Source organism: Lithobates pipiens, unplaced genomic scaffold (genome assembly GCF_037356315.1).
Source record: "Lithobates pipiens isolate NorthernLeopardFrog02 unplaced genomic scaffold, aLitPip1_a1.2 Scaffold_1, whole genome shotgun sequence".
NCBI classification, from domain to species: domain Eukaryota; kingdom Metazoa; phylum Chordata; class Amphibia; order Anura; family Ranidae; genus Lithobates; species Lithobates pipiens.
In genome coordinates, this window is record NW_027507685.1 from 88,153,132 (window position 1) to 88,180,527 (window position 27,396).

The window sequence follows — 27,396 nt, forward strand, 5'->3', positions numbered from 1 at the left end:
ATCATTGTACACCTGTCATATCACCCCACACCTGACTAATCACCTTTACACCTGTCATATTGTACACCCTACGCTTGTCATATCGCCCCACTCCTGACTGATCAGTCTTCAACTATCCCCTTGCACCTATACACCCTACACCTGTCATATTGTACACTCTACACCTGTCATATCACCCATCATATCACTGTACATCTCACACCTGACTAATCAGCCTCCAACTATCACCCTACACCTGACTGGTCACCTTGCACCTGTACACCCTACAACTGACATCATTGTAGACCTGTACACCCTACACCTGTCATATCACCCCACACCTGACTAATCACTTTTACACTCGTCATATTGTACACTTTACACGTGTCCGATCACCTCACACCTGACTGATCAGTCTTCAATTATCACCTTGCACCGGTACACCCTACAACTGACATATCATTGTGCACCTGTACACCCTACACCTCTCATATTGTACACCTTTACACCCTACACTTTTCATATCACCTCAGACTTGACTAATCACTTTGCACCTGTACACCTTACAACTGACATGTCATTGTGCACCTGTACACCCTACACCTGTCATATTGTACACCTTTACATTCTATATCTGTCATATTGTACACCCTACACTTGTAATATTAATGCACACCTGACTGATCAGCCTTCAACTATCATCCTACACCCGTCATATCATGCTACAACTGTTATCCTACAAATGTATACCCTACATCTGTCTTATCATTGTACACCTGATACCCTAACTGATCAATCTCTCTACATCTGAACACTCTTCAACTGTCATATGTCTGTACACCGATCTGGTTAACCTACACCTGTACACCATACACTTGGCTGATCGCTATGAACCTGTCATATCACACTACAACTGTCACATTACACCTGTACACTCTCCCCTTGGCATATCGCCCTACACCCATTGTATCACACTACACCTGTCTAATTATCATACACCTGTAAATAACATCCTACACCTGTACACCCTTCACCGGTCATATCGCTTTATACCTGTACACTCTTCACCTGCCATTTCACCCTACGCCTGTACACCCTACACCAGTCATATCATTGTATACCATTATCCCTACAACTGACTGATCACTCTACATCAGTACGCCCTACGGCTATCTCCCTACACCTGTTATATCACCTTTCACCTGTCACTCTACACCTATTATAACACCCTACACTTGACTAATCACTGGACACATTTTATATCGTCCTACACTTGTACACCCTACACCTGTAATATCACATTACAACCTCTACACCTGTACACTTTTCACGTGCCATATCACCTTACACTTGTCTTGTCATATCACCCTACACCTGTACACCCTACGTCTGATAGATCACCCTGCAACTATCCCTTTACATCTGTACACTCTACACCTGTCACATCACTCATCACCTGTCCCCCTACACCTGTACATGCTACAACTGGCATATCATCTTACACCTGTACAAGCTCCAGCTGTCTCCCTAAATCATGCATATTACCTTACACCTGTACATCTTCCACCTGCCATATCGCCCACACCTGACCTTCACCTGACCAATATCCCTTCACCTGTCATATTAACCTTCATCTGTCATATCCCCTACAATCCCAATATCAACCTACTTCTCTTATATAACCCTACACCTATACACCCTTCACCTGCCATATTGCCCTATAGCTGTACGTATACACTTCACACTTGTCATGTCACCCTACCCCTGTATGCTCCACAAATGTACAACCTGCACCTGTCTATCCCCCTACACCTGTACACTCTACAAAAGTTACACGTCCAATACCTGTCATGTCACCCTACACCTTACATATGAACCTACAACTATACACCCTACACCCTATACCTGATTGATCATCGTTCAACTATCACCCTACAAATGTTATATCAGTTGTTCACCCTATAGCCCCCCGCACCTGGCCAGTCTCCCTATAGCCCCCCGCACCTGGCCGGTCACCCTATGGCCCAGCACCTGGCCGCCCGTTTTATACCCCCCCACCTGGCCAGTCGCCCTATGGCCCGCACCTGGCCGCCCGTTTTATACCCCCCACCTGGCCGCCCGTTTTATAGTCCCCGCGCCTGGCCGCCTGTTTTTATAGCCCCCACACCTGGCTGCTGGGAGCTCCTTGCCTGGACTGAAGTCATGTAGGTGTAGCGATAATTGTGTGAGATAATTAGAGCGGCAATTAAAATGACGCATCCATCTCCAGTAATTCACGTTTTATTGACTGTCGTCCTCATTGTGGGATGAGGGTTCATTATGGGATGATCGGAGTCTTTGTTTAGTGCTGCAATAAATGCTGATTATGGATCGGTATGAATGTGCATTCCTGGCCTCCACCGTCCCATCCTATAGATATCACCGGAATAATGGAAGTCTGGGGTTCACTTTTTTTTCCCCCAAATAACAGCTGGCATAACGTATGTGTGTGATTTCTGTTCCCACCACAAAGGTATGAATGGCTGCCATGAGCAATCCCTCGCTGTGTGTTCTCTGGGGCAATGCGTCCGTATGTCGGCCTCTTCTGCTTGTGTTCTGTACACTAAATTCTATATATAAGCATCCCTGTCATCAGATATACTTGTCTTGTGAGGTCCGGAATGCTCAATCGCGTGTCAGTGTAATACTTCACGTCTGTATTTTGCCTTGCATAGTACTCCCCCTGAGCCTTCATCTGCTTTTCTCTCCAAAAGCACAGCGCCATCTTTGTTCAGGCATCATCCAGGCTCATCACCTACTTCCTAGACTGTGGCACCTGCTTAGAGACAACACAATTCTGGTGCATGTGCAGTCTTTTTGGTGTGTTCACAAAATGTCTGACACAGATCAGCCCCTGCTGCGTTACCTCCCCTTGTGACTTGCTACAAATTTGCAATGGACAGCCTGAGTGATAGCTGGGGGGAGGGGAAAGTAAAGAATTATATCTTTCTGCCTGCAGCATGTTGGCAATTTTTTTGATACAACGTGGATCTTTTTTTTGGTGTTATTATAGCTTAACATTTGGATTTGTCCATTTTAAAGCCAGTAATACTCCCCCCCCCCCCCCCCCCACCAATAAATAAATGTTAGTGTATTTAAATCTGCTAGTCCATGTAACACTTTGCGCCCCCCCCAGACTGACAATGCTGCTGCCTATTGTGCCTCCTGTGCTCCTTCATCCAGAGTACAGGAGGTGTGTTACTGTGTTATAAAAAAATAATAATTATTATAATTGTTATTTTTTGTATTATTAAATAACAATACTAATATTAATATATAGTATTGTAGCTTACCAGTCATTAGATGTGTTTATTATTATAAATAATAATAACACATCTGATTGGTAAGCTGCAATACTGCATATTTATTATTGGTGTGATTATTATTTTAATAATATAATTATAATAATAATACAAATATAAAAATAACATAATAATAGTATGAATAACATAATAATAATTACTTTATATTTATTACTAATAATAATAATATACCTTATTGCAGATTACTAATATTATAAATAATAATAAACACATCTGGTAAGCTGCGATATTGTATATTATTATTGGTAGGATTATTTTAATAATAATATAAAAATAACACAATAATAATAATAGGAATAACATAATTATTACTTTATATGTATTATTATTATTATTATTAACAATAATAATTTAATAATATACCTTATTGCAGCTTACCAATCATTAGATGTGGCAGTTGCAATCGTTATTTATTTTTTTTAGGCTCCCCCAGGTGTCTTTTATACAGACAACAAGCTGAGATTAGGAGCACTCCCTTTTAAGAGAGTGCTCCTAATCTCAGCTTGTTACCTGTATAGAAGACACCTGGGAGCCAGAAATAATGCTGGTTGATAGGGGATCAAATACTTCTTTAACTCATTTAAAATGCAAATCAATTTAAAACTTTTTTTCTGGATTTTTTTGATATTTTGGCACTCACTGATAAAATAAACCAAACATTAAAATTGTAGACTGATCGTTTCTTTGTCAGTGGGCAAACGTACAAAATCAGCAGGGGGTCAAATACTTTTTTCCCTCGCTGTATAAGGCATCTTTGGTTTTGGGTTAATACCACATTAAAGATGGCATGAGATTTTGGTGGTGGGGGTAATATTTGTATTACGTATGCGGCGGCATGTTTTAGGATGCGGGGTGTTCAGTAGGCGCAGGGAATTTGTTTTGGTGAGATAATTTCCTGCAGATGTTTAGTCGGTGGTTTGAATGCAAGTTCAGCAACTCTAAATGTCAGAGGGAAGCCTTTTGATGGTTGAGCAATGCTGGAAAGATGAAGAGGAGAAGATGCCCCCCACTCTGTCCTGGATGGGTGGCGTTCGCCTTCTGCCCATCGCCAAACCTCACGTTGCGTAGGAGAAGGTTTTATTGGGCGCCTATCGTCATAAAAGTGCAACTCCGGCTATTGGAATTTCTTTTCCTTTTTTTTTTTTTTTTTTTTTTTTTGCGCAGGGTGGGAATCTGGTGTTACAACCAAAAGTGCCTAGTCATCTGGCCAGTAACACACCACCTGTATTAAAGCGCCCCCACGCTGGACGAAGGGGCACAGCAGACAGCAGCATTGTCAGTCTGAGTGGGGAGTGTTGGATGGACTTTCAGATTTAAATACACTAAACAACAAACTAACAAACTAAAGCCAAACTCCAGCTCACACTTTATAATTGGTTACAGCCAGGGGTGGAACTACTGCGAGGCAAACAAGGCGTTTGCGTTGGGAAATATTTTTCAGGGGCGAGGGAGTGGTGCCGCCCCGAGGCAGAAGGGACATTACGAGAAGTGGTGTCGCTACAGGGGTGCAGACCACACCCGTGCGATAACCGTCAGAGGGGTGATACCAGGGGCTGTTGCGGACTGACCATTCGGTGATAGGGGAGCAAGGTGGAAGCAGGAGGCAGCAGTAGCTTCATCCTCCGATCCCAGAAGTAGCTCACTTGGCAGGGCAGGTCGGATTCCGGGGCTGTGACCGTGCCTCAGCAGCCTCGCTACACACAGCTGATTAAAAAAAAGAGCCAGCGGGCTGCGGGAAGGTGAGTGTCCGGGTGTAGTATGGGGACCCCAAGGTAACAAGGGCTTCTGATATGGACTCTGATGTGGACTCCAATGTAAGGAGGGACTCTGATGGGGACCTTGATTTAAGGAGGGACTCCTTGATGTGGATTCTGGTGTAAGGGGTTATCCAATGTAAGGTGGGACTCTGATGTGGATTCTGGTTTAAGGGGGGTCTCCAATGTAAAGTGTACTCTGTTAAAAGTAGGACCCTCATATAAGGGGGATGCTGCTGTGGACTCTGACATAAGGAGGACTCTTGTATAAAGGGAAATTCCGATGGGGAATGTATTGGGAATTTTTAAAGGAGACCCTAATGTAAGTAGAGAGACTCTAATGGGGACTCTGATTTAAGTGGGGACTCTGTAGATTCAGATGTAAGGGGGGACTCTGCTGGGATAAATGGGACCTAGTATTCTCCTACCGATGCACTCCATGCAATCTCTCCAACAATCCTTTTCCTCTCCCTCCCCCTCTCCCCCTTTTCCCTCCCCCTCCCTTTCCCTCCAATCGCCTAACCACCACCCATAGAAACCTTCGCCACTTCAACCCTTCTCTCTATTCTGCTACTGACCACCTCTATGACAAAATCTCACCCCTGTCATGTCCCAACCTAGCCACTTCTGTCTACAACAAATACTCGTCTTCAGCCCCGAAGGAGCTTGCCCGCCTCACTACGCACAGAATCAGGCCTCAACCCCTACAACCCTGGCAAACAGAGGACACCAGAAGTCTCAAATGTAGCCGTGCTCTTGAGTGTCTGTGGCATAAGATTGAGTCTCTCAAAGACTTCAACCAATACAAATCTGCACTGCAAAAATACAATTCTTGCCTCCACAGTGCCGAGCTCTAATAAACACCTTCTCATCCAGCCCCCTTCAACTCTTCTCTACCTTCAACTCTCTACTTTCGTCCTCCACCCACTAACTCACTCACTGTCCAGGAGATTGCTAGTCGCTTTAAAAATAAGATTGATTCAATTAGTGATGAAATCTCCACTCTACAAGTATCTCCCCCATGTAACACCTCATGTCAACAGGTACAATTAACACTCCCCTTATTCAAACCTGCTACTATGGACAAAGTTGCTAAACTCATTTCCAGCGCTCCCCTAACCACCGGTACCTTGGACCCTATTCCCTCTCGGGTACTATGGTCGTCCTCTGACTCTATCCTACACTCTCTAACCCACATCTTTAATCTCGCCCTCTCTTCTGGCATCTTCCCCAAAGCTCTAAAACATGCACTGGTCACCCCCATACTTAAAAGGTTGTCCTTGGATCCTACCAATTGTAACAATCTATGCCCTATCTCCTTGCTCCCCTTTTCCCCTAAACGCCTGGTCTACAACCAACTGATTGACCACCTCATTAAGAATAACCTTCTTGATTCCCTTGAGTCTGGATTTCACCCTTAACGCTCCACAGAAACTGCTCTTCTTAAACTCACAAATGACTTACTAACAGCAAAAACCAACAGACACTATTCTATGCTACTTCTGGACCTTTAGGCTGCTTTGATACGCTTGACAAACTTTACTCCCTTGGTCTCCGTGACTACGCTCTTTGGTGGCTCTCATTCTACCTATCCCACCGTGCCTTCAGTGTCACCTACAATTCTACTTCCTCCTCTCCCCTTCCTTTCTGCGTTGGAGTCCCCCAAGGTTCTGTTCTTGGACCTCTCCTATTGTCAATCTACATCTCCTCTGGGTCAGCTGCTAGCCTCCCATGGCTTCCAGTATAATTTCTACGCTGATAACACCCAAATCTATCTCTCCACCCCTCAGCTCACTCCATCAGTCTCCTCGCGCATCACTAATTTATTAACAGACATAACTGCATGGATGTCACACCACTTCCTCAAACTCAACTTGTCCAAAATTTAGCTCATAATATTCCCCCAACCCCGTGCCTCCTCCCCTGACTTCTCTGTCAACAACTATGGCACAACCCCACCCATCCCCACATGCCAGGGTTCTAGATGTTATCCTGGATTCTGAACTCTCCTTTTGGCCCCACATCCAATCCCTTTTCAAAGCTTGCTGCCTCAACCTCTGCAGCATCTCCAAACTATGTCCCTTTCTAACCAATTAAACTACAAAGCTCCTGATTCACTCCCTGGTCATCTCTCGTCTTGACTACTGCAACTCCATCCTCATTGGCTTACCTTTAAATAGGCAATCCCCACTTCAGTCCATCATGAATGCTGCTGCCATACTCATCCACCTTACAAACAGCTCAGCGTCTGCTACTCCTCTCTGCCAATCCCTCTATTGGCTGCCACTCATCCAATTAATTAAATTTAAAATACCAACAATAACTTGCAAAGTCCTCAACAACTCTCCCTTCAGCTACATCACTAGCCTAGTCTCAAAATACCAACCAAATCGTCCTCCTTGTTCCTCCCAAGACCTCCTGCTCTCAAGCTCGCTCTTCTCCCAGGACTTCTCCCGAGCCTCTCCCATCCTTTCGAATTCCCTACCCCAATTTGTCAGAGTATCTCCAAATCTATCCACTTTTAGGCGATCCCTGAAAATGTTTCTCTTCAGAGAAGCCTACCCTGCCTCCACGTACCAACTGTACTTTCATTTTCTTCATTAGATCATCCCCCATAGATTTCTACCCTTTTGTATCACTTGACCCTCCCTTCTAGATTGTAATCTGTAATGGGCAGGGCCCTCTGATTTCTCCTGTATTAAATTGTATAGTAATTGTACTCTCTGCCCTCATGTTGTAAAGCGCAAATCCTGAATTATATATATATATATATATATATATATATATATATATATATATATATATATATATATATATATATATACACACACACATAGTATATGTGTATATAACTTTTTTTTTCATGTGTGTAGATAGATATTTTATAACTCCTTTGTCGTGTTTTATGTATCTTTATATAGCTTTAAAAAATAAATATATACACACACACACACACACAGTGCCTTGCGAAAGTATCCGGCCCCCTTCAACTTTTCAACCTTTTGCCACATTTCAGGCTTCAAACATAAAGATATAACATTTTAATTTTTTGTGAAGAATCACCAACAAGTGGGACACAATTGTGAAGTGGAACGAAATCTATTGGATAATTTAAACTTTTTTAGCAAATAAAAAACTGAAAAGTGGTGCGTGCAAAATTATTCGACCCCTTTACTTTCAGTGCAGCAAACTCCAGAAGTTCAGCGAGGATCTCTGAATGATCCAATGTTGTCCTAAATGACTGATGGTGATAAATAGAATCCACCTGTGTGTAATCAAGTCTCTGTATAAATGCACCTGCTCTGTGATAGTCTCAGGGTTCTGTTGAAAGTGCAGAGAGCATCATGAAGACCAAGGAACACACCAGGCAGGTCCGTAATACTGTTGTGGAGAAGTTTAAAGCCGGATTTGGATACAAAAAGATTTCCCAAGCTTTAAACATCCCAAGGAACACTGTGCAAGCGATCATTTTGAAATGGAAGGAGTATCAGACCACTGCAAATCTACCAAGACCTGGCCGTCCCTCTAAACTTTCAGCTTAGACAAGGAGGAGACTGATCAGAGACGCAGCCAAGAGGCCCATGATCACTCTGGATGAACTGCAGAGAACTACAGCTGAGGTGGGAGAGTCTGTCCATAGGACAACAATCAGTCATACACTGCACAAATCTGGCCTTAATGGAAGAGTGGCAAGAAGAAAGCCATTTCTCAAAGATATCCATAAAAAGTCTCGTCTAAAGTTTGCCACAAGCCACCTGGGGGACACACCAAACATGTGAAAGAAGGTGCTCTAGTCAGATGAAATCAAAATCAAACTTTTTGCCCACAATGCAAAACAATATGTTTGGCGTAAAAACAACACAGCTCATCACCCTCAACACACCATCCCCACTGTCAAACATGGTGGTTGCAGCATCATGGTTTGGGCCTGCTTTTCTTCAGCAGGGACAGGGAAGATGGTTAAAATTGAGGGGAAGATGGATGCAGCCAAATACAGGACCATTTTGGATGAAAACCTGTTGGAGTCTGCAAAAGACCTGAAACTGGGACGGAGATTTATCTTCCAACAAGACAATGATCCCAAACATACAGCAAAATCTACAAAGGAATGGTGTTAGAATGGCCAAGTCAAAGTCCAGACCTGAATCCAATCGAGAATCTGTGGAAAGATCTGAAAACTGCTGTTCACAAACGCTCTCCATCCAACCTCACTGAGCTTGAGCTGTTTTGCAAGGAAGAATGGACAAGAATTTCAGTCTCTCGATGTGCAAAACTGATCGAGACATACCCCAAGCGACTTTCAGCTGTAATCGCAGCAAAAGGTGGCTCTACAAAGTATTAACGCAAGGGGGCCGCCCCACTTTTCGTTTTTTTATTATTTAAAAAAAGTTTCAAAAATCCAATAGATTTCGTTCCACTTCACAATTGTGTCCCACTTGTTGGTGATTCTTCACAAAAAATAAAAATTTTATATCTTTATGTTTGAATCCTGAAATGTGGCAAAAGGTTGAAAAGTTCAAGGGGGCCGAATACTTTCGCAAGGCACCGTGTGTGTGTATGTGTGTATGTATGCATGTATATATATATATATATATATATATATATATATATATATATATATATATATATATATATATATAATATAATATAATAAGCCCTATACATGAATATCCCGCCTTCCTAGCATGAATAAAGCATCACACACAAAACTTCCTTTCATTCATGTCAGCATCTGAGCTCCATTAAAGCAGTCATTGTGGGATTATAGTCATTATATATAATGCTGCCCCCCCTGATGGTCCGTCCACTGACAAATGTGACTTGTTTGCTAGTATGGACACCTATAATAGCACATTTTATTATCTTACATTCCAAGAAAATGGAAATAACACTTGTGACATTTCGTTTAAAAAAATATATATTTTTGTTTAAAAGCTGACATATACAGTGCCTTGAAAAAGTATTCATACCCCTTGTAATTTTCCACATTTTGTCATGTTACGACCAAAAACATAAAAAAAAAACGTTTATTGGGATTTTATGTGATAGAGCAACACAAAGTTTTACATAATTGTGAAGTGAAAGGAAAATGATAAATAGTTTTAAATTTTTTTTTTTTTTACAAACATGTGAAAAGTGTGGGGTACATTTGTATTCAGGCCCCCCCTGAATACTTTGTTGAAACACCTTTCAATGCAATTACAGCTGCAAGTCTTTTTTGGGGATGTCTCTACCAGCTTTGCACATCTTTGCTGTGAACAGCAATTTCCAAGTCGTTCCACAGATTCCCAAATGGATTTAGGTCTGGACTTTGACTGGGCCATTCTAACACATGAATATGCTTTGATTCTAAACCATTCCATTGTAGCTCTGGCTGTATGCTTAGGGTCGTTGTCCTGCTGGAAGGTGAACCTCTGCCCCAGTCTCAAGTCTTTTGAAGACTCAAACAGGTTTTCTTCTAAGATTGCCCTGCATTTGGCTCCATCCATCTTCCCATCAACTCTGACCAGCTTCCCTTTCGAAGAAAAGCATCCCCACAACATGATGCTGCCACCAACATGTTTCACGGTGGGGATGGTGTGTTCAGGGTGATGTTCAGTGTTAGTTTTTTCCACCAAACATGGTGTTTTTGATTTTAGGCCAAAAAGGTTCAATGTTGGTCTCATCTGACCAAAGCACCTTCTTCCACATGTTTGCTTTGTCCCCCACATGGCTTCTCACAAACTGCAAATGGGACTTCTTATGGCTTCTCTTTCAACAATGGCTTTCTTCTTGCCACTCTTCCATAAAGGCCAGATTTGTGGAGTGCACGACTAATAGTTGTCCTGTGGACAGATTCTCCCACCTGAGTTCCCATGGGCCTCTTGGCTGCTTCTCTGACTAATGCTCTCTCTGCCCAGCCTGTCAGTTTAGGTGGGCGACCATGTCTTGGTAAGTTTGCAGTTGTGCCATACTCTTTCCATTTTCGGATGATGGATTGAACAGTGCTCCGTGAGATGTTCAAAGCTTGGGATATTTTTCTATAACCTAATCCTGCTTTAAACTTCTCCACAACTTTATCCCTGACCTTCTGATAACATCATATTTGATGACAAAACGCATCAGGATAGGACGCACGGTGCTCTATGCAGAGCTCTAGGTGGAACACGCACCAAAACACCAGAGCAGTTTTATGTTTTGTATTTGCTAATATGGATGGCTGTACAGGAAGGGTTTGAAAAGTTTGTTTACTGTATGCTAAACCTGCCTGAAAGCTTTTAACCACTTGCCGACCGCCGCACGCCGATGTACGTCGACAGAATGGCACGGGCAGGCATAAGGGCTTACATGTACGTCCTTGCCTGCCCGCCGGTCGGGGGCCCGATCGGGCCCCCGCCCGGTGCCTGCGGCGGTCGGTATTCGTTCGGGAGCGATCCCGGACGAGGGGACGGCCATTCATTCATGGCCACCCCCTCGCGATCGCTCCCGACGAATGAAAATGTCCCGTGACATCATTTCCTCTCCTGTAATGTAAACACAGGAGAGCAAGTGATGTATTCTCTCCTCCGTGTCGGTATTTTTCGTTCCGGCACCGAGGAGAGAGGTTCGGTGAGTTGCACCAACACACCACACATACAGTAGAACATGCCAGGCACACTCACGCCCCCCCAGTCACAGTGACACCAATTGCTTTTTTTTTTTTTTTTTGCATTGGTGTCATTTGTGACTGTAATAACTGTTAGGGCAGTTAGGGTTAGTCCCCTTTAGTTCTAATGTGCCCCCCTAACCCCCCCAATAAAGGTTTAACCCCGTGATCACCCCCCGTCGCCAGTGTCACTAAGGCTGGGTTCACATTGCAGCGATTTATGAGAACGAATGTGATTCGCACCGCACTGCAGTGCAAATCGCATCCGATCTCTGTGCGATTCGAGTTCAGCCATACAGATAGTATGGCTGAATTCGTGTCGCACCCGCCGCACCCGCCGCAAATTCGTACGGGACCCTTTTTTTGTCCCGCAGCAGAATCGGATCGCATGGGTGTTCACACCATGCGATCCGAGTTTGCAGATCGCACTGCGATATGCGAACTGATCTGGGGGTGTCATTAACATTTCACTGACACTCCCAGCAGTTCGCATAGGGCAGTGTGAACTGCCGCCGGGAGGCATGCGATGCGGGAACCCGCCGCGGATTCATGGCGTTCCCGCATCGCTCCAGTGTGAACCCAGCCTAATAAGCGATCGTTTTTATGATCGCTGTATTAGTGTGACAGGTGACGCTAGTTAGGCAGGTAGGTATTTAGGTTCGCCGCAGCTTTTTATAGCGCCAGGGACCCCCATATACTACCGCATAAAGCCCCCTGATTGCCCCCTAGTTAACCCTTTCACCAGTGATCACCATATAACTGTTACAGGTGACGCTGGTTGGTTAGTTATTTTTTTTTATAGTTTCAGGGCACCCGCCATTTATTACCTAGTCTCACTAGTGTACCCCTAAATTTAGGGGTGTCTACTTTCCAAAATGGGGTCGTTTGGGGGGGGTTCGTGCCATCTTGGCATTTTATGGCCTTCAAAACTGTAACGCCCTTAGAAAGCCTGAAGGCGGTGCTTGGTTTTCGGGGCCCGGTACGTGGCTAGGCTCCCAAAAAGTCCCACATATGTGGTATCCCCGTACTCAGGAGAAGCAGCAGAATTTATTTTGGGGTGTCATTTCACATATGCCCATAGCATGTGTGAGCAATATATCATTTAGTGACAACTTTGTGAAAAAAAAAAAAAAAAAATTAAAGTTTGTAATTTTCCCGCAACTTGTGGCAAAATATAAAATATTCCATGGACTCAAAATGCCTCTCAGCAAATAGCTTGGGGTGTCTACTTTCTAAAATGGGGTCATTTGTGGGGGTTTTGTGCCATCTTGGCATTTTATGGCCTTCAAAACTGTAATAGGTAGTGAGAAGTGAAATCAAAAATTTACGCCCTTAGAAAGCCTGAAGGCGGTGCTTGGTTTTCGGGGCCCCGTACGCGGCTAGGCTCCCAAAAAGTCCCACATATGTGGTATCCCCGTACTCAGGAGAAGCAGCAGAATTTATTTTGGGGTGTCATTTCACATATGCCCATAGCATGTGTGAGCAATATATCATTTAGTGACAACTTTGTGTAAAAAAAAAAAAAAAAAATTTTTTTTTGGTCATTATTCAATCGCTTGAGGCAAAAAAATAAAATATTCAATGGGCTCAACATGCCACTTATCAATTTCCTTAGGGTGTCTACTTTCCAAAATGGGGTCATTTGGGGGGGTTTTGTACTGTCCTGCCATTTTAGCACCTCAAGAAATGAGATAGGCAGTCGTAAACTAAAAGCTTCGTAAATTCCAGAAAACGTACCTTAGTTTGTAGATGTGACAACTTTTGCGCAAACCAATAAATATACAATTATTGACTTTTTTTTTTACCAAAGACATGTGGCTGAATACATTTTGGCCTAAATGTATGACTAAAATTGAGTTTATTGGATTTTTCTAATAACAAAAAGTAGAAAATATAATTTTTTTTCAAAATTTGCGGTCTTTTTACGTTTATATCGCAAAAAATAAAAATCGCAGAGGCAATCAAATACCATCAAAAGAAAGCTCTATTTGTGGGAAGAAAAGGACGCAAATTTTGTTTGGGTACAACATTGCATGACCGCGCAATTACCAGTTAAAGCAGCGCAGTGCCAAATTGTAAAAAGACCTCTGGTCATTTACCAGCAAAATGGTCCGGTCTGAAGGTGGTTAATAAAGAGTCAACGCTTTGGATATTTTGTTTAGAACCCAACCCTGCTTTAAACTTCTCCACAACTTTATCCCTGACCTGTCTGGTGTGTTCCCTGCCCTTCATGATGCTGTTTGTTTACTAAGGTTCTCTAACAAACCTCTGAGGGCTTTACAGAACAGCTTTATTGATACTGAGATTAAATTACACACAGGTTGACTTTATTGTCTAATTAGGTGACTTCTGAAGGTAATTGGTTCCACTAGATTTTAGTTCGGGGTATTGGAGTAAAGGGGGCTGAATACAAATGCACGCCACACTTTTCACATATTTATTTGTAAAAAATGTGAAAATAATTTGTAGCAAAGTCCCAGGCCTCCTTCGGTCTGATGAAAACCTCCAGGACCAGAGATAGCTGACATCCTTCTGTATATGGCAAGTTGTGAGGCATGGTGGGTGCAAGATGAATAAAGTCATTGGGCGCTAGACACTTCTTGAATGCAAAAGAGAATAGATTTCTCTTAAACTTTTGGGGGAAGGAGGGTTAGGGCCAGGACACCCTTAGATAGTTGCAATTTCAATTGGCAGACTCTGAGACTTCAGTAGGACAGCCATGCATGGAAAGGCATCCAGCAAGACGCCACATCTGCACATGCAGGAATGCTGTCTCCTATGGTAAGTTTTTAACAGTTCCTTACACAAAGGGTAACAGTTACTTTCACTCTCACTGAAATCTCTCCTAGTTCTTCAGCCCACTGAGCTCCTGGTCTCTTTTACTAGACCCGCTGATTCACTGCCACTGAATCTCTAGAGCTCCTCCAATCTTCATGGTGGTCTTCCTCAAGCGTCACCCCCACTTCCCCGCTGGGTTCCAACTTTGCACTCAAGATACCTCTCAAGCTTCACCCCACTGACCTGTTTGGTCCCTGACTTGACACACAAGGCTGCTCTGCAAACCTCGCCTCCATTGCCTGGGTCCCTTTCTTGATACCCACTGAAGCTTCCTGATTCTTCACCCTCCCCAGTTGGTGAGAATGCTGCTCCATTACTTTCTTCTGAAGAAAGTAATGGAGCAGCATTCTCACCAACTGGGGAGGGTGAAGAATCAGGAAGCTTCAGTGGGTATGAAGAAAGGGACCCAGGCAATGGAGGCGAGGTTTGCAGAGCAGCCTTGTGTGTCAAGTCAGGGACCAAACAGGTCAGTGGGGTGGTGACTGTGGTCCCTGGTAATTAGGCAGATGGTCCCTTACTGTCAACAGCTTCCCCTCTACCTCCGATCATGACAGGTTCTCTGGCCGGCAGAACACTAATTTCTGGTTGGACTACAAGCCGCAGCCCCAACCCTGTGCTGTTCTCCTGCTTCTGGATAGGCCTTCAGACAGCCGAGCAGCCAAATGTGCCCAGGATAGGCCCAATCTTTGCCCTAGCAGCCTGGGCATTACAACACATGACCACCCAGACAGGTGTCCATGTGGCACAGATCACCTGACCTCACCCGAATATATAGGCTCTCCCAGCAGGCCAAAAGATTCAAGAAAACCCCTGCCAATTGGCTGAGACACCCCACAGGCCCATAACCTGACCTTGTGTTGCCCTTCTCATATAGGGTGACCACATTTCCAAACTGCCATTCAGGGACAACCCCGCACCCGCCCAAAAAAGATGGTTTTTGATACCTTTTTTGCTTTTTTTTCCCCAAAAAATTGGCAAACAGTGGTAACCAGTTTAGACAGGTATGCAATGTACACCTGCTTTAACTAAGTCACTTAGTGACAACGGTGTACTTTGTACATCACTTACTCTGGCAAGTTCACTGCATCACAAGGCTTTGGCTGCTCTGCTTGGCTCCATTGCACCGCCTGAGCTGCCCGATCACACTGTAGAAGGCACTCAGATGGTCTCAACCGGCTCTGGACCAAGCCGAGCGTCACAGCCATATTTTTTACTGGCAACCTTTTACTTTTTCTGGCATTTTTTTTACATTTACTTGCAGGAGAAAATTGTCTGTTTTTTATTGGCTGCCACTAAATACTGACGGTTGGCAACACTGATGTGGGGGCTGAAGGAGAGGTCAGAGTCAAGGATGACACCCAGCACCCTGGCATGTGTGGAGGGACTAATGGTTGTGCTGTTGATAAAATCATGGGGGGGGGGGGGGGGACTGGGAAAGAGGAAATGTAACTAGCTCCGTTTTAGTAAGACTGAGTTTGAGGAAGTGGTGTGACTGTGACATCTATACCAATATGTCATTCAGTAAGTTTAAGATCCATGAGGAGATCGAGGAGGTTAGTTGAAGAGGGGAGAGAGATCTGTGTGTCATCGGCATATAGGTGGTATTGGAAGCCATATGAGGTTATCAACTGACACAGGGAAGAGGTATAAAGAGAGAATAGGAGAGGCCCAAGGACGGAGCCTTGGGGTACCCCAACAGAAAGAGGAACAGAGGAGGAGTTGTAAGTGACACTGAAAGTGGAGGAAGAGTGGAGGGGGCAGCCGAACGGAGGGGGACAGCAGCAGAACGGAGGGGGACATGGAGGAACACTGGAGGGGAGGCAGTAGCAGAACAGAGGGGGACAGGGAGGAAAACTGGAGGGAGACAGCAGCAGAACGGAGGGGGCCACGGAGGAAAACTGGAGGGGGACAGCAGAAGAATGGAGGGGGACACAGAGGAAAACTGGAGGAGGACAGCAGCAGAACGGAGAGATAGTGGGGGACAGCAGCATAATGGAGGGGGAGTATGCTCACTGTAACAAAGTGTATCACTAACCTGGAAGTTTGTCAATGTCTGGCGGGAGGCAAACTCACGGACCTCGGCGCTGCTGGCAATGCACTGCAACGGCTGCGGGAGTAGTCGGCGGCGGCCCCAGGACTGGCACTGACTGGGCACAGGCTGTATCCTTACCAGCAGTAAGTCTGGCTCTGTCTGGTGGGGATTAAAAATACATTTTATTTATGTTAGATGTTTTCTGTAAGAGTTTTTAAATAAGGAAAAAATAAAGTATGGGGGCACAGAAGAACAGAGGGGGACAAGGAAGAACGGAGGGGGACACCAGCAGAACATAGGGGGACACGGAGGAAGAACAGAGGGGGACAGCAGCAGAACAGAGGGGAACAGCAGCAGAACAGAGGGGCACATGGAGGAAGTACAGAGGGGGACACGGAGGGGGACAGCAGCAGAACAGAGGGGAACAGCAGCAGAACAGAGGGGGACACGGAGAAAGAATAGAGGGGGACATGGAGGAAGAATAGAGGGGGACACAGAGGAAGAATAGAGGGGGACACAGAGGAAGAATAGAGGGGGACACAGAGGAAGAATAGAGGGGGACACAGAGGAAGAATAGAGGGGGACACAGAGGAAGAATAGAGGGGGACACAGAGGAAGAATAGAGGGGGACACAGAGGAAGAACAGAGGGGGACACAGAGGAAGAACAGAGGGGGACACAGAGGAAGAACAGAGGGGGACACGGAGGAAGAACAGAGGGGGACACGGAGAAAGAACAGAGGGGGACACGGAGAAAGAACAGAGGGGGACAGCAGCAGAACAGAGGGGAACAGCAGCAGAACATAGGGGGACACGTAGGCAGAACGGAGGGGGACACGGAGGAAGAACGGAGGGGGACAGGAAGGAAGAATGGAGGGGAACAGCAGCAGAACAGAGGGGGACACGGAGGAAGAACGGAGGGGGACACGGAGGAAGAACGGAGGGGGACACGGAGGAAGAATGGAGGGGAACAGCAGCAGAACAGAGGGGGACACGGAGGAAAAACAGAGGGGGGCATGGAGGAAGATCGGGGGGGGGAGACGGAGGAAGAACGGGGGGGGGACAGCAGCAGAACGGAGGGGGACACTGAGAAACAACGGAGGGGGACACTGAGAAACAACGGAGGGGGACACTGAGAGACAACGGAGGGGGACACTGAGAGACAACGGAGGGGGACACTGAGAGACAACGGAGGGGGACACTGAGAGACAACGGAGGGGGACACTGAGAGACAACGGAGGGGGACACTGAGAGACAACGGAGGGGGACACTGAGAGACAACGGAGGGGGACACTGAGAGACAACGGAGGGGGACACTGAGAGACAACGGAGGGGGACACTGAGAGACAACGGAGGGGGACACTGAGAGACAACGGAGGGGGACACTGAGAGACAACGGAGGGGGACACTGAGAGACAACGGAGGGGGACACTGAGAGACAACGGAGGGGGACACTGAGAGACAACGGAGGGGGACACTGAGAGACAACGGAGGGGGACACTGAGAGACAACGGAGGGGGACACTGAGAGACAACGGAGGGGGACACTGAGAGACAACGGAGGGGGACACTGAGAGACAACGGAGGGGGACACTGAGAGACAACGGAGGGGGACACTGAGAGACAACGGAGGGGGACACTGAGAGACAACGGAGGGGGACACTGAGAGACAACGGAGGGGGACACTGAGAGACAACGGAGGGGGACACTGAGAGACAACGGAGGGGGACACTGAGAGACAACGGAGGGGGACACTGAGAGACAACGGAGGGGGACACTGAGAGACAACGGAGGGGGACACTGAGAGACAACGGAGGGGGACACTGAGAGACAACGGAGGGGGACACTGAGAGACAACGGAGGGGGACACTGAGAGACAACGGAGGGGGACACTGAGAGACAACGGAGGGGACACTGAGAGACAACGGAGGGGGACACTGAGAGACAACGGAGGGGGACACTGAGAGACAACGGAGGGGGACACTGAGAGACAACGGAGGGGGACACTGAGAGACAACGGAGGGGGACACTGAGAGACAACGGAGGGGGACAGCAACAGAAAAGAGGGGGACACAGAGGAAGAAGGGAGGGGGACAGCAACAGAAAAGAGGGGGACACAGAGGAAGAAGGGAGGGGGACAGCAACAGAAAAGAGGGGGACACAGAGGAAGAAGGGAGGGGGACAGCAACAGAAAAGAGGGGGACACAGAGGAAGAAGGGAGGGGGACAGCAACAGAAAAGAGGGGGACACAGAGGAAGAATGGAGGGGGACAGCAGCAGAAAGAATGGAGGGGGACAGTCAGCAGCAGAATGGAGGGGGAGGGGGACAGCAGCAGAATTGTACACTAACCTGGACTCCTGGAAGTTTGTCAGTGTCTGTATTTTAACTGCAGGACCTCGTGGGCGGGAGGAGCCTGGGCTCTGGAGGAGGAATCTGAGGAGGAATCTCAGTGAGAGCACAGGCAGTGAGAGGAGTAGGACACACACGAGACTGAAGCTGCTGACTGGCCTGCCCTGGAGTCTGGAGACCAGACGTCAGTGGCGCCCTGTGTCGTCAGTGGCGTCACTCTGGCTGGGCTGGGGACCGGTACGTTACTGTGCGGGGCCTGCGGGGGGGTTGCATTGCCCACACTCACTGCCAGTGCCACCAGCTCCTTCTCACCCCGCCCCTCAGGCTGACGTCACTGGTTGCTAGATGCGGGGCGGCCCCTAGCCTAGCAACCAGACTGCCAGCATGAGTCATCCTCCTGTGCGCTGTGCGCTGTGTAGTGTGACACTGATACTGACTGTGTGTGTAGCGGCGCCGCGGCGGCAGACAGAGAGAGGGAGCGGACTCAGCGGAGCAGACTGTGTTTTGTTTCATTCCGGGACACTGTATTGTCCCTGAATGAAGGTGCCCGGGACACGGGACAAAAGTGTGAAATCAGGGACAATCCTGGGCAATCCGGGACACGTGGGCACCCTATTCTCATATCTAGTACCACCAAACACCTAGCCACCTAGTGGTAGAAGAGAAAAGTGCAACAAGGCCAAACTTAGGGAGAAATCAATGGATCTCTAATCAACCAGGATAACCACTCCTGGCAAGTATATTTTTGAGGCGCAAACCTGCCTAAACTCCAGGGTTTATACATTTATCATTTTCCATCCACTTCACAATTATGTGCCACTTTGTGTTGGTCTATCACATAAAATCCCAATAAAATACATTTACGTTTTTGGTTGTAACTTGACAAAATGTGGGAAATTTCAAGGGATAGGAATACTTTTTCAAAGCACTGTAGTTACATAGTTGGTGTAAAGACAGTAAAAAGAAAATGTAGCATTGAAGTCTACTTAAATGTGTGTTTATATACAAAAAGGTATGGGTGGCTTCACTTCTGTGCATTGCAAGAATGTGTTTATTTTTTGCTTTTAAGTTTTTTTTATTTGTTTTTTGTCTGCCTCTATAAACTGTCTGTGTCCATGTAATTGAATATAATCACTTGCGGGTTTGGGAGAGGAGCAGTTCGGCAGAAAAAAACACCTGATGCGCCTAAACACAAGGCGTGTTTACCTCTTGAGTGTTCATTAATTTCAGTGGCCAAAAAAAAATAACATTATATCCAGTGGAATAAATGAATGCATGAACGCTTGATGTGTCAAAATGAGTTGGCAAAATGTGGTTTCAGGCATATTCTTTACCCTGCTTTTCTCCTAGGAGAAAAGGAGTTCAGAAGTGCTGGGCGAACACCCAGTGTGCATGAGGCATAAAGCCCACAGTGCCCTCTAAAAACCATCCAAACCCTCTTGTGACCAGAAGTCTTTGAAGCTCAGGTGACCAGAGGTCTTTGAAGCTCAGGTGACCAGAGGTCTTTGAAGCTCAGGTGACCAGAGGTCTTTGAAGCTCAGGTGACCAGAGGTCTTTGAAGCTCAGGTGACCAGAGGTCTTTGAAGCTCAGGTGACCAGAGGTCTTTGAAGCTCAGGTGACCAGAGGTCATTGACATTTAGGCGACCAGAGGTCATTGGCATTTAGGCGACCAGAGGTCATTGGCATTTAGGCGACCAGAGGTCACTGACATTTAGGCGACCAGAGGTCACTGACATTTAGGCGACCAGAGGTCATTGACATTTAGGCGACCAGAGGTCATTGACATTTAGGCGACCAGAGGTCATTGACATTTAGGCGACCAGAGGTCATTGACATTTAGGCGACCAGAGGTCATTGACATTTAGGCGACCAGAGGTCATTGACATTTAGGCGACCAGAGGTCATTGACATTTAGGCGACCAGAGGTCATTGACATTTAGGCGACCAGAGGTCATTGACATTTAGGCGACCAGAGGTCATTGACATTTAGGCGACCAGAGGTCATTGACATTTAGGCGACCAGAGGTCATTGACATTTAGGCGACCAGAGGTCATTGACATTTAGGCGACCAGAGGTCATTGACATTTAGGCGACCAGAGGTCATTGACATTTAGGCGACCAGAGGTCATTGACATTTAGGCGACCAGAGGTCATTGACATTTAGGCGACCAGAGGTCATTGACATTTAGGCGACCAGAGGTCATTGACATTTAGGCGACCAGAGGTCATTGACATTTAGGCGACCAGAGGTCATTGACATTTAGGCGACCAGAGGTCATTGACATTTAGGCGACCAGAGGTCATTGACATTTAGGCGACCAGAGGTCATTGACATTTAGGCGACCAGAGGTCATTGACATTTAGGCGACCAGAGGTCATTGACATTTAGGCGACCAGAGGTCATTGACATTTAGGCGACCAGAGGTCATTGACATTTAGGCGACCAGAGGTCATTGACATTTAGGCGACCAGAGGTCATTGACATTTAGGCGACCAGAGGTCATTGACATTTAGGCGACCAGAGGTCATTGACATTTAGGCGACCAGAGGTCATTGACATTTAGGCGACCAGAGGTCATTTAAAGCTTGGGTGACCAGGGGTTTTTTGAAGCTTGAGCAACCAGAGAGTTTTTTTTTTTTTTTTTTTTTTTTTTTTTTTAATCTTGGGCAGCCAGAGGTCATTGAAGCTTAGGCGGCCAGCAGCCATGCTTCAAAAAACTTCTGAACACAAGCATAAGCTTTTATGCTTGCGTTCAGAAGTTTTTTGAAGCATGGGTGACCAGACCAAGTTTAGCAATGTCAGTGTGCATCATTTAAACTTAACAACAACTTTAATTTTGTACTTTATCACCAGGCCTCAGAACTAGCAACACACACAGATGCATATTGCTGGTGCTTAAAGAACATTTACCGATCTTGTGGCAAGGGGTATTTTTCTTTCTCGTGGTCACAGAGGGTAATTGTGTCCTTCTCACTGACTACAGTTTCTCAAATCCTCTTATTATCCAATAGCATTTTTATTTGGGGAAATAACTTCCATTTTTTTTCTCTCTACTGCTCTACTAGTAAGCTGGGACAGTGCCTTAGGTGCCATAGTTTGGAAAAAAATTGTTTTTTCTTTTATTTAATTTTTTTGTGACTTTAACAAAAGAAGTCTGCTTTTCAAGTAGACTAGATATTTTCTGTAATTAGACGATTGCTTTTCCTTATGAGAAATGGTCAGCATGTCTTTCATACTCCATGCTGGTGTACTGTGCTTCTTTTATTGCTGATGCATGACACAAGCAGTGATATCAGATCAAAGAAGCTTTGGTACTTCAGCATGATTTCAAAGGAACAGAGAAATATGCAGGTCTGGATCATGGAGTCCAAGTTGTTTGGGCTCCAAACAACATATGTATCCTGAAGTGACCTTCGCTGATGGAGCTTAGAATTGCATGTGTTAACCAATGTTGCATCTTTGGCTGAGGTTTGCTGCAGGTCCAATAGTGCTGCAGTGTGCTGTCATTTCACTGTAGATGTAACTTCTCTATATAGGATGGAACATTGTAGACACTTGACATAAACACCTATTTGAGCTTAGGTATAGGGTTAACCTCTTTTGTGGCCTAAGGATCCTTTGTTTTTCTGGAACTTTTCACAAGATTTTCGATGGCGTCTAGGGGAATTTGTGAAAATTCAGTCAAGAGAGCATTCATATAAACTATATAGCCAAATGTTTGTGGACAGGTGACTGTCAGACCTATATGAGCTTTGTAGACATCCTATTCCAAAACCATGGCCAACAGTGTGGAGTTGCCCCCCCCTTTGTGGCTATAATTTATTTGTTTATTTTTGCAGTATTATGGAGGTCAGGTATCATGGAGGTTTGGATACGATGACCTGATCCCAAAAGTGTTCAGGAGGGTTGAGGTCAAGTACCCAATGTTGCATGAGAAGGCCCAATCCTTAAGTTGTTCAGTAGGGCTCAAGTCAGGTACTGATGTTGGATGAGAGGGCCTGATCCTGGAGGTGTTCAGTTGGGTTGAGGTCAGGTATTGATGTTAGATGAGATGATCCGATCCCAAAGGTGTTCAGTAGGATTGAGGTCAGGTACCCAATGTTGCATGAGAAGACCCGATCCTTAAGTTGTTCAGTAGGGCTCAAGTCAGGTACTGATGTTGGATGAGAGAGCCTGATCCCAGTGGTGTTCAGTTGGGTTAAGGTCAGGTATTGATTTTGGATGAGATGACCCGATCCCAAAGGTGTTCAGTAGACTTGAGGTCCGGGCTCTCTGCAGGACACTCAAGTTGCTCCACACTAAACTGATAAAGCCATGTCTTTGTGATGTTGGCTTTGTACACAGGGACTGGATGGACAGTTCATCTTTAACTAGCTAAGGACCAAGTCTATTTTTCAGACTTGGTGTTTACAAGTTAAAATCATTTTATTTTGCTAGAAAATTACTTAGAATCCCTAAACATTATATATTTTTTTCAGACACCCTAGAAAATAAAATGGTGGTTGTTTCAATACTTTCTGTCACCGTATTTGCGCAGTGGTCTTACAAGCGCAATTTTTTTGGAAAAAAAAACTTTTGTTAAATTGAAAAATAAGAAAACAGTAATGCACAGCTAAAGCAGAGACCCAGACAGACCAGTGTCCACAAAATACACGATTACGCTCAGGTAGCAAGATACCCCCGGACATAGCACATAATGACATTATAATAGACACATTATCTCACAACTAAGGAAATCCTTTCATACACGCCCCAATATTACATGTGCACGAAAGTTAACTACACAAATAGAACCCCTCCACTAACATCCAGTCTCTAGTAGCCTTGTCTACAAACCAAACCTGCTACCACACAGCCACAGGTACCCAACCCCACTTCCCTACCCTTTTGTAAGACAACTGTAGTAACATACTAAAGTATGGTGTGCAGGTCACACACATACCAATCACAGCATACAAGTAATATAAGTACCGCACTATGCATAACCTTCAGAATGCCTCCCTTCCTCCTTCCACTTTAGTTGTTAAGTACTACATCCTCACCCTTCTTTAGTTATGCAAATGTCCAACTTAATGCCATATGTATATGTACATCTACCAAAGTATAAATATTGCTTAAATTAGAACATATATAATGTGACAGTCTTTCTATAAATATATAAGTGTACTACGTTATGACTTTATAAATGTATCACTGAAAAAAACTGAAAAAAACAAATAAAATCTATTTTGTAAAAAAAAAAAAAAAAAAATATTGATTACTTATTGCTCCTCGTTTAACGACCAATTTTGTTTAACAACCTTGTTGTTGGAACGGAACCTGGTCATTAAGTGAGGAGAGCCTGTATTTCACTTTTACACTTGCTGTAACTTTTTATTGCAATATGTTTCCATTTCCTATGTAATACCGTATAACTCGAGTTAGGTCGATCCGAATATAAGCCGAGGCCCCTAATTTACCACAAAAAAAAATGGGAAAAACGTATTGACTCGTGTATAAGCCGAGGTGAGACATGCCTGTCCATCCCTGTGTGGTGCCCCCATCCCTGTGTGTGTGTCCGTCCATCCCTGTGTGTGTGTCCGTCCATCCATCCCTGTGTGTGTGTCCGTCCATCCCGTGTGTGTGTGTCCGTCCATCCCTGTGCCTTTGTCCTGTGCCTTTGTCCTGTGCCTTTGTCCCTGTGCCTTTGTCCTGTGCTTTTGTCCTGTGCCTTTGTCCTTCTGCAGCGATCTGCATGTAAAAACATGCCAGGATCGCCGCACCTCTTCTCGTCTGTGACAGACGGCGGCCCAGTCCACTGTTCAAAAGCCGCGCCTCTGTGATAGGCGGACACTCAATTTCCCAGCAGTCAGTGTTCCGCCTATCACGGACATCCTCTCATCCTCGTCCATAGTATGAGGATGAGCGGATGTCCGTGATAGGCGGACCACTGACTGCTAGGAAATTGAGTGTTCCCGCCTATCACAGACAGGGAGGCGCGGCTTTTAATAATGGAATGGCCGCCGTCTGTCTGCACGACACGCTGATCGTGTAGACAGACGGCGGTGACTCGAGTATAAGCCGAGGGGGGCACTTTCAGCCCTAAAAAAGGGGCTGAAATCTCGGCTTATACTCGAGTATATACGGTATGTAGTGCATTTTTTTTTTTATTCATGCTATATTCACTAGAATCGGGAAAATTCAGATCATTCACTATGTTGTTACATTATTTTAGATGCTTCCAACATTAAAAAAAAGGCCCAAACTTTTGCATCCTGTCATCCAAATTAAACAAATGAATGTGAAAAATAAGAAAACAGTAAAGTTTGCCCAATTTTTCACGCTTCAAAATTGCGCCCGCTCGTGGAAATGGCAATGGAGATAAACGTTGACCCTTAAAAATCTCCATAGGCAACATTTCTAAATTTCTACAGGTTGCCAGCTTTGAGTTACAGAGAAGGTCCACTGCTGGAATCATTGCTCTCACTCTAACAATTGCGGTGGTATCTCACATGTTTGTTTGAACACCGTTTTCATATGCAGACTCGACTTACGCATGCGTTCGCTTCTGCACGCGAGTTCGGCGGGACACTATAAATTTTAATTATTATTTTTATTTATTTTACTTTTTATTTCTACACTGTCCTTTTTAAAAAAAAAAAAAATATATATATATATATATATATATATATATATATATATATATATATATATATATATATATATATTTGGGGTCACTTTTATTCCTATTACAAGAAATGTAAACATCCCTTGTAATAGAAAAAAAAGCATGACAGGACCTCTTAAATATGAGATCTGGGGTTAAAAAGACCTCACATCTGATATTTACACTAACATGCAATTAAAAATTCCCCTTTAAGACCATTGGACGGAAGTGACGTCGCTTGAGTCGTCTAATGGTATGGAGCTGTGAGGGGGGGGGGGGGGGGCGGCATCATTCCCTCACTGGCATCCAGCCTCACAGGGGAACGGACGCGATCATCTCCGCCGTTACCGGCGGAGATGACCGGAGTGTGGAGGGAGGGGCTCTCAGGGCCATCTTTAATGCAGGGCAAAGGGGACAGCTGCCCCGGGCCCAGTCATATTGTGGGCCCCAAAGCAGCTGCCCCTTGAGCCCACACTGCCTGCGAATAGTTGATAAATTGATTTGGCTATCACTCAGGAGAGGAGGGCGGAATTGAATGTTTGGGGGGGGCACTGGTAATTGGTTGGGTATTGTGTCTGCAGCCTGTGTGGTGATTGGCAAGCTTGGTAAAATGAACTTTGTCCAGGGAGAGTGTCTGTCAGTCTCCCAGGCACATTCAGGCTGACCCCTCTCCCTCACCATGTCCAAAAAAGCAGAAGATTATTGGGCCGCTAAAGAAATTCTTTGTTGGAGGGTTTGGTGGGGTGTGCCTGGTATTCACCTGACATCCTGTGGACACTAACAAGGTGAGACCGCTGATTGTAGGGAGGGGGGGCAATTCAGGGTCTGTGTTAGGAGGGAAGAACACCTTGTGTAATGATGGGGGTAGTATAGGGGAGGGGATCCTGTGTAATGATGGGGGTTAGTACTGATGGGGGAGGGGTTCCTGCGTAATGATGAGGGTTAGTATGGGAGAGGGGTCCTGTGTAATTATAGGGGTAGGTGTTCTATGTAATGATAGGGGAGGGGGTCTTGTGTAATGATGTGGGTAGTATGGAGTGGGGGTCCTGTGTAATGATGGGGCTAGTATGGGGTGGGGGTCCTGTGTAATGATGGGGCTAGTATGGGGTGGGGGTCCTGTGTAATGATGGGGCTAGTATGGGGTGGGGGTCCTGTGTAATGATGGGGCTAGTATGGGGCGCGGGTCCTGTGTAATGATGGGGCTAGTATGGGGCGGGGGACCTGTGTAATGATGGGGGTAGGATGAGAAGGGAGTCCTGTGCTATGATAGGGGTAGTATGGGAAGGGAGTCCTGTGTAATGATGGGGGTAGTATGGGGGTAGGTGTTCTATGTAATGATAGGGGAGGAGGTCTTGTGTCATGATGGGGAGGGGGCTTTGTGTAATGATGGGGGAGGGGCTTTGTGTAATGATGGGGGTAGTATGGGGAGGGGGTCCTGTTTAATGATGGGGGTAGTATGGGGGAGGGGGTCCTGTGTAATGATGGGGGTAGTATGGGAAGGGGGTCCTGTGTAATGATGTGGGTAGTATTGGGGTAGGTGTTCTATGTAATGATAGGGGAGGGGGTCTTATATAGTGATGGGGGTAGGTGTTCTTTTAATGATAGGGGAGGGGGTCCTGTGTAATGATGGGGGTAATATGGGGAGGGGGTCTGTGTAATGATAGGGTTAGAATGGGGAGGGGGTCCTGTGTAATGATGGAGGTAGTATGGGCGTAGTAGGGGGTAGGTGTTCTATGTAATGATAGGGGGGGTCTTGTGTCATGATGGGGGTAGGGGTTTTATGTAATGATAGGGGAGAGGGTCCTGTGTAA

General features: G+C 45.6%; 1 protein-coding gene across 2 annotated transcripts in view; it reads left to right on the plus strand.

Annotated features, from left to right (window-relative positions):
• Positions 1-27,396, plus strand: part of LOC143943337 (putative E3 ubiquitin-protein ligase MID2) — a 534,268-nt gene that overhangs the window by 689 nt on the left and 506,183 nt on the right. The gene's annotated exons all lie outside the window — the stretch shown is intronic.